We start from the raw sequence: 7,500 nt of genomic DNA, 5'->3' as shown, positions 1-7,500 counted from the left end.
AAAAACACTTTGTCTGTTTTTTTTACAAGTATGTTTCTCACACAAGAGTTCACAGAAACACATTGTTTGTATCAGAGTTACCGCCGGCTCGGACTCTGACCGATTTTTAGGCCGGCAAATGAGTTCGAAAAGTCCGTCAAAATTGTTGCTAAAACCCCTTGAGGACTTCCGAGTGCTCATTGGTAAGGCCTTCGATTTGAAATCGGGACCGTACCTCAAAGTAGCACTTTCCTGGGTACTTTCAAAGTGCTACCGCTGCCAGAAAATGTTCTAAAAATCGTGTTCCCGAAAATCTCCGGGCACCCCGCCAACCCCTCGTGACGCCAAATGCAAATGGCAAATCGGCGGGAGGTCGCCCGGTAGTCCATCCGAGGAAGGCGCTCCAAATCCCCGCAAATCGACTTTTTCAAAACCTCATCGGCACTACCGAGGGCAAGTGGTTAACCAGCTGTCCGAGACATTCGACCACAAATGCAAGTGGCAGCTCGGCGGGACCAATCCACTCCACCTTAGCGGGAACACCCCCACTCTGTCCTCGGTAAATCGGCTGGACACGACCTCATACACTTCCGAGGGCAAGTGATTAACTAACGGTAGGGTGCACTTTTCATATATGCACGTGCCCCATCGGCGGGACCAATCCACTCCTCCGTTCCGCTCTCCTGCAACCTTGGCCCCGGTAAAGCGGCGGCACAGGACCTCATAGACCTCCTGGAAGTCGCCAGAGGCTAAGTCCGACTGGTTTATGACTTGCCACTGCCTGGACCTGCCCCCACAGGCTAAGTCCGACTGGTTTATGACTTGCCACTGTCTCCACCTCCCTCCACAGGCTAAGTCCGACTGTTTATGACTAGTGCCATATGACTTGCCACCAGCCTCCACAGGCTAAGTCGACTGGTTATGAATAGCCCACTGTTCAATGGTTCTTGACTGGCTCTGCCTGGACTGCCTCCACAGGCTAAGTCGACTGGTTTGTACCTGCCTGGCTGCCATGCCCACAGGCTAAGTCCGACTGGTTTATGACTTGCACACTCCGTCTCCTCTCACAGGCTAAGTGCGACTGGTTTATGACTTGCCACTGTCTCCACCAGCCTCCACAGGCTAAGTCCGACTGGTTATGATTTGCCACTGTCTCCACAGTTCAGACTGGTTCATGACTTCCTGCCTCCACTGGTTCATGACTTGCCACTGCCTGGACCTGCCCCCACGGGCTAAGTCCGACTGGTTTATGACTTGCCACTGTCTCCACCTTCCCTCCACAGGCTAAGTGCGACTGGTTTATGACTTGCCACTGTCTCCACCAGCCTCCACAGGCTAAGTCCGACTGGTTTATGATTTGCCACTGTCTCCACTGGTTCATGACTTGCCACTGCCTGGACCTGCCTCCACAGGCTAAGTCCGACTGGTTTATGACTTGCCACTGTCTCCACCAGCCTCCACAGGACAAGTCCGACTGGTTTATGATTTGCCACTGTCTCCACTGGTTCATGACTTGCCACTGCCTGGAACTGCCTCCACAGGCTAAGTCCGACTGGTTTATGACTTGCCACTGTCTCCACCAGCCTCCACAGGCTAAGTCCGACTGGTTTATGATTTGCCACTGTCTCCACTGGTTCATGACTTGCCACTGCCTGGCCCTGCCTCCACAGGCTGAGTCCGACTGGTTTATGATTTGCCACTGGTTCATGACTTGCCACTGCCTGGACCTGCCTCCACAGGCTGAGTCCGACTGGTTTATGATTTCCCACTGGTTCATGACTTGCCACTGCCTGGACCTGCCTCCACAGGCTGAGTCCGACTGGTTTATGATTTGCCACTGGTTCATGACTTGCCACTGCCTGGCCCTGCCTCCACAGGCTGAGTCCGACTGGTTTATGATTTGCCACTGGTTCATGACTTGCCACTGCCTGGACCTGCCTCCACAGGCTGAGTCCGACTGGTTCATGACTTGCCACTGCCTGGACCTGCCTCCACAGGCTTAAGTCCGACTGGTTTATGACTTGCCACTGTCTCCACCAGCCTCCACAGGCTAAGTCCGACTGGTTTATGATTTGCCACTGTCTCCACCAGCCTCCACTGGTTCATGACTTGCCACCGACTCGGCCAGCCTCCCCAGGCGAAGCGCGGGCGTTTGGTGACAATTCCAAGGCAGACCAAGGCAAACACGGCCCCTTGCGCGGCGGGGAGCCGTGCCCGGCCTCGGCGGGGCGTCGGGCCGCCGTTTGGAGCGCCGGCCGAAAACCCGAAAAAAGGGCGAAAATCGGAAAGAATTCGCGCCCGATCGGGCCGAGCGGCCGGCGGGGCGGCAGCCCGGGTCGGTCTCCGCAGACCTGGAGGCTCGAGGGGACCTTTCCGACCAAAGTCCATTTCTCGATTTTCCACCTCCTACCAATCTGCAGGTACCCCGCCAACCCCTCGGGACGCCAAACGCAAATGGCAAATCGGCGGGAGGGCGCCCGGTAGTCCATCCGAGGAAGGCGCTCCAAGTCCCCGCAGATCGGCTTTTTCAAAACCTCATCGGCACTACCGAGGGCAAGTGGTTAACCAGCTGTCCGAGACACTCGACCACAAATGCAAGTGGCAGCTCGGCGGGACCAATCCGCTCCCTTTAGCGGGAACACCCCCACTGTGTCCCCGGTACCACGGCTGGACACGACCTCATACACTTCCGAGGGCAAGTGATTAACTAACGGTAGGGTGCACTTTTCATATATGCACGTGCCCCGTCGGCGGGACCAATCCACTCCTCCGTTCCGCTCTCCTGCAACCTTGGCCCCGGTAAAGCGGCGGCACAGGACCTCATAGACCTCCTGGAAGTCGCCAGAGGCTAAGTCCGACTGGTTTATGACTTGCCACTGCCTGGCCCTGCCTCCACAGGCTAAGTCCGACTGGTTTATGACTTGCCACTGGTTCATGACTTGCCACTGCCTGGCCCTGCCTCCACAGGCTAAGTCCGACTGGTTTATGATTTGCCACTGGTTCATGACTTGCCACTGCCTGGCCCTGCCTCCACAGGCTAAGTCCGACTGGTTTATGATTTGCCACTGGTTCATGACTTGCCACTGCCTGGCCCTGCCTCCACACGCTAAGTCCGACTGGTTTATGATTTGCCACTGGTTCATGACTTGCCACTGCCTGGACCTGCCTCCACAGGCTAAGTCCGACTGGTTTATGATTTGCCACTGGTTCATGACTTGCCACTGCCTGGACCTGCCTCCACAGGCTAAGTCCGACTGGTTTATGATTTGCCACTGGTTCATGACTTGCCACTGCCTGGCCCTGCCTCCACAGGCTGAGTCCGACTGGTTTATGACTTGCCACTGCCTGGACCTGCCTCCACAGGCTAAGTCCGACTGGTTTATGACTTGCCGCTGCCTGGACCAGCCTCCACAGGCTAAGTCCGACTGGTTTATGACTTGCCACAGTCTCCGCCAGACTCCACTGGTTCATGACTTGCCACCGCCTCGACCAGCCTCCCCAGGCTAAGTCCGAGCGTTGCGGTGGCCATGCCAGTGCCGACGAGGTCTGATCCGGTCCCTCGCGCTCCGGAGAGACGTCCCCGGCCTCGGCGGGGCGTCGGGCCGCCGTTTGGAGCGCCGGCCGAAAACCCGAAAAAAGGGCGAAAATCGGAAGAAATTCGCGCCCGATCGGGCCGAGCGGCCGGCGGGGCGGCAGCCCGGGTCGGTCTCCGCAGACCTGGAGGCTCGAGGGGACCTTTCCGACCAAAGTCCATTTCTCGATTTTCCACCTCCTACCAATCTGCAGGTACCCCGCCAACCCCTCGTGACGCCAAACGCAAGTGGCAGACCAGCGGGACGGACCACCGGTAGTCATGCCGGGAATGAGGTCTCGGCGTCGGCATAAGGTGGGTGGATCGGACCCCATCCGGCCTACGGTTCTTTTTCAAAACGGCGCCCCCGGCCCCCGCCGGCGGCGGCCTTGGCGGCCGGGTGGGCGCCCCTCCTCGAATCGCCACCCTGCCCCGGGGTGAGCCGCTTCGCCGCCGCCCGGCGCCGTCAACAACCTTGTCCTGGTTTATGACTTGTCACCGCCGCTGGTTTATGACTTGTCACCGCCGCTGGTTTATGACTTGTCACCGCCGCTGGTTTATGACTTGTCACCGCCGCTGGTTTATGACTTGTCAGCACCGGCGGACGGCCTCTCGCCGCCCTTTGGACGCCCCGGCGGCGGACCGTGACCCCCCACGGCTGGCCCGCGCGGGGCCCGCCACCCGCCCAAGGGGCGCCCCCTGCCGTTCGCCCACCTAACGCACGGCTGGAACAGCACCAAGCCCCGCAGCCGGCCAACGGCGGCACACACTGACCGCAGCCCACCGGAGGCACGTCGGGCCGTGGCCGTACCCCGCCCGACAGCGCCCCCTGCGGGCCACGGACCAGGCGGACGTTGGGACGAGACGATCCCCGGCCGAGGCGCTCTCTGAGCCCGCCAGGGACCGGTGCACCGCCGGCGGACGCTGCACCCGGTACACGAGCGCCCTCTGCCCGCCGGGGACCGGTGCACCGCCGGGGGAGTCTGCACCGGGCCCAGGAGCTCCCTCTGCCCGCCAGGAACCGGGGGGACCGCCGGCGGAGGCTGCACCGGGCCCAGCAGGTCACTCTGCCCGCCAGGGACCGGGGGGACCGCCGGCGGAGGCTGAGCCCGGCCCAGGAGCTCCCTCTGCCCGCCAGGAACCGGGGGGACCGCCGGCGGAGGCTGAACCCGGCCCAGGAGGTCACTCTGCCCGCCAGGGACCGGGGGGACCGCCGGCGGAGGCTGCACCGGGCCCACGAGCTCCCTCTGCCCGCCAGGGACCGGGGGGACCGCCGCCGGAGGCTGCACCCGGCCCAGGAGCTCCCTCTGCCCGCCAGGGACCGGGGGGACCGCCGGCGGAGGCTGCACCCGGCCCAGGAGGTCCCTCTGCCCGCCAGGGACCGGGCGGACCGCCGGCGGAGGCTGCACCGGGCCCAGGAGCTCCCTCTGCCCGCCAGGGGCCGGGGGGACCGCCGCCGGAGGCTGCACCCGGCCCAGGAGCTCCCTCTGCCCGCCAGTGACCGGGGGGACCGCCGCCGGAGGCTGCACCCGGCCCAGGAGCTCCCTCTGCCCGCCAGGGACCGGGGGGTCCTCCGGCGGAGGCTGCACCCGGCCCAGGAGGTCCCTCTGCCCGCCAGGGACCGGGGGGACCGCCGGCGGAGGCGGCACCGGGCCCAGGAGCTCCCTCTGCCCGCCAGGGACCGGGGGGACCGCCGCCGGAGGCTGCACCCGGCCCAGGAGCTCCCTCTGCCCGCCAGGGACCGGGGGGTCCGCCGGCGGAGGCTGCACCCGGCCCAGGAGGTCCCTCTGCCCGCCAGGGACAGGGTGTAACGCCGGCGGAGGCTGCCTCCGGCCCAGGAGGTCCGTCTGCCCGCCAGGGACCGGGGGGACCGCCGAGGAGTCTCTGCCCGTCCCAGATACTCCCTATCCCTACCCCTAACCGTATCCCTAACCCTATCGCCTAACCCTAACCCTATCCCTAACCCTAACCCTAACCCTATCCCTAACTCTAACCCCATCGCCTAACCCTAACCCTATCCCTAACCCTATCCCTAACCCTAACCCTATCCCTAACCCTAACCCTAACCCTATCCCTAACCCTAACCCTATCCCTAACGCTAACCCTAACCCTATCCCTAACCCTAACCCTAACCCTAACCCTATCCCTAACCCTAACCCTAACCCTATCCCTAACCCTATCGCCTAACCCTAACCCTATCCCTAACCCTATCGCCTAACCCTAACCCTAACCCTAACCCTATCCCTAACCCTAACCCTATCCCCTAACCCTAAACCTATCCCTAACCCTAACCCTAACCCTAGCTCTAACCCCATCGCCTAACCCTAACCCTATCCCTAACCCTAACCCTATCCCTAACCCTAACCCTAACCCTAACCCTAACCCTATCGCCTAACCCTATCCCTAACCCTAACCCTATCCCTAACCCTAACCCTAACCCTATCCCTAACCCTAACCCTATCCCTAACCCTAACCCTATCGCCTAACCCTAACCCTATCCCTAACCCTAACCCTATCGCCTAACCCTAACCCTATCCCTAACCCTAACCCTATCGCCTAACCCTAACCCTATCCCTAACCCTAACCCTATCCCTAACCCTAACCCTAACCCTATCCCTAACCCTAACCCTAACCCTATCCCTAACCCTAACCCTAACCCTATCCCTAACCCTATCGCCTAACCCTATCCCTAACCCTAACCCTATCCCTAACCCTATCGCCTAACCCTAAACCGAACCCCAACCGCAACCCCCAACACCAAAAGGCACCGGGCCGTAAGCCTGCACCCGCACCGGCAGTGCCCTAGCCCCCTCGGGGAAGAAGGGACTCCGTCTCCACACCGCACCCGCCCCAGCTGCGCTCTCTCCCCGCCACCGCCGAAGGCACACGATTTGAACCGCTCCTCCCGTCCGGGGAAGCACACTCGGCAGCACGCCTACCTCCTTCCCAACGGGACCAGGACCGAAGGGCACACAGACCCTCCACCACCCCACCAACGTGACCCCAAGCCCGGGCACCCCCTTCAAATTCGCCCGCTGGGACGTGTATTAAGCCCGGCAACAGTTATTCAAGCAAAACCGCAGCCGCAAGTTGAAGTGACAACTCATTAACCAAAACAATATTGGGCAAGTCATAAACCACTTTCCACTCTGGACAAGTCATAAACCAGTTTCCTCTCTGGACAAGTCATAAACCAGTTGGACAAGTCATAAACCACTTTCCTCTCTGGACAAGTCATAAACCAGTTGGACAAGTCATAAACCACTTTCCACTCTGGACAAGTCATAAACCAGTTTCCTCTCTGGACAAGTCATAAACCAGTTGGACAAGTCATAAACCACTCTCCTCTCTGGACAAGTCATAAACCACTTTCTTCTCTGGACAAGTCATAAACCACTTTCCTCTTTGGACAAGTCATAAACCAGTTTCCTCTCTGGACAAGTCATAAACCAGTTGGACAAGTCATAAACCACTCTCCTCTCTGGACAAGTCATAAACCACTTTCTTCTCTGGACAAGTCATAAACCACTTTCCTCTTTGGACAAGTCATAAACCAGTTTCCTCTCTGGACAAGTCATAAACCAGTTGGACAAGTCATAAACCACTTTCCACTCTGGACAAGTCATAAACCAGTTGGACAAGTCATAAACCACTTTCCTCTTTGGACAAGTCATAAACCAGTTTCCTCTCTGGACAAGTCATAAACCAGTTGGACAAGTCATAAACCACTTTCCACTCTGGACAAGTCATAAACCAGTTTCCTCTCTGGACAAGTCATAAACCACTCTCCTCTCTGGACAAGTCATAAACCACTTTCTTCTCTGGACAAGTCATAAACCACTTTCCTCTCTGGACAAGTCATAAACCAGTTGGACAAGTCATAAACCACTCTCCTCTTTGGACAAGTCATGAACCACTTTCTTCTCTGGACAAGTCATAAACCACTTTCC

This window comes from Scyliorhinus torazame, unplaced genomic scaffold (assembly GCF_047496885.1).
Source record: "Scyliorhinus torazame isolate Kashiwa2021f unplaced genomic scaffold, sScyTor2.1 scaffold_805, whole genome shotgun sequence".
NCBI classification, from domain to species: Eukaryota; Metazoa; Chordata; class Chondrichthyes; order Carcharhiniformes; family Scyliorhinidae; genus Scyliorhinus; species Scyliorhinus torazame.
Note: the sequence above shows the minus strand (reverse complement) of the source record.